Raw genomic sequence first — 822 nt, forward strand, 5'->3', positions numbered from 1 at the left:
TAGGGTTAGGGTTAGGGTTAGGGTTAGGGTTAGGGTTAGGGTTAGGGTTAGGGTTAGGGTTAGGGTTAGGGTTAGGGTTAGGGTTAGGGTTAGGGTTAGGGTTAGGGTTAGGGTTAGGGTTAGGGTTAGGGTTAGGGTTAGGGTTAGGGTTAGGGTTAGGGTTAGGGTTAGGGTTAGGGTTAGGGTTAGGGTTAGGGTTAGGGTTAGGGTTAGGGTTAGGGTTAGGGTTAGGGTTAGGGTTAGGGTTAGGGTTAGGGTTAGGGTTAGGGTTAGGGTTAGGGTTAGGGTTAGGGTTAGGGTTAGGGTTAGGGTTAGGGTTAGGGTTAGGGTTAGGGTTAGGGTTAGGGTTAGGGTTAGGGTTAGGGTTAGGGTTAGGGGTTAGGGTTAGGGTTAGGGTTAGGGTTAGGGTTAGGGTTAGGGTTAGGGTTAGGGGTTAGGGTTAGGGTTAGGGTTAGGGTTAGGGTTAGGGTTAGGGTTAGGGTTAGGGTTAGGGTTAGGGTTAGGGGTTAGGGTTAGGGTTAGGGTTAGGGTTAGGGTTAGGGTTAGGGTTAGGGTTAGGGTTAGGGTTAGGGTTAGGGTTAGGGTTAGGGGTTAGGGTTAGGGTTAGGGTTAGGGTTAGGGTTAGGGTTAGGGTTAGGGTTAGGGTTAGGGTTAGGGTTAGGGTTAGGGTTAGGGTTAGGGTTAGGGTTAGGGTTAGGGTTAGGGTTAGGGTTAGGGTTAGGGTTAGGGTTAGGGTTAGGGTTAGGGTTAGGGTTAGGGTTAGGGTTAGGGTTAGGGTTAGGGTTAGGGTTAGGGTTAGGGTTAGGGTTAGGGTTAGGGTAG

This window comes from Arvicanthis niloticus, chromosome 12, assembly GCF_011762505.2.
Source record: "Arvicanthis niloticus isolate mArvNil1 chromosome 12, mArvNil1.pat.X, whole genome shotgun sequence".
NCBI classification, from domain to species: Eukaryota; Metazoa; Chordata; class Mammalia; order Rodentia; family Muridae; genus Arvicanthis; species Arvicanthis niloticus.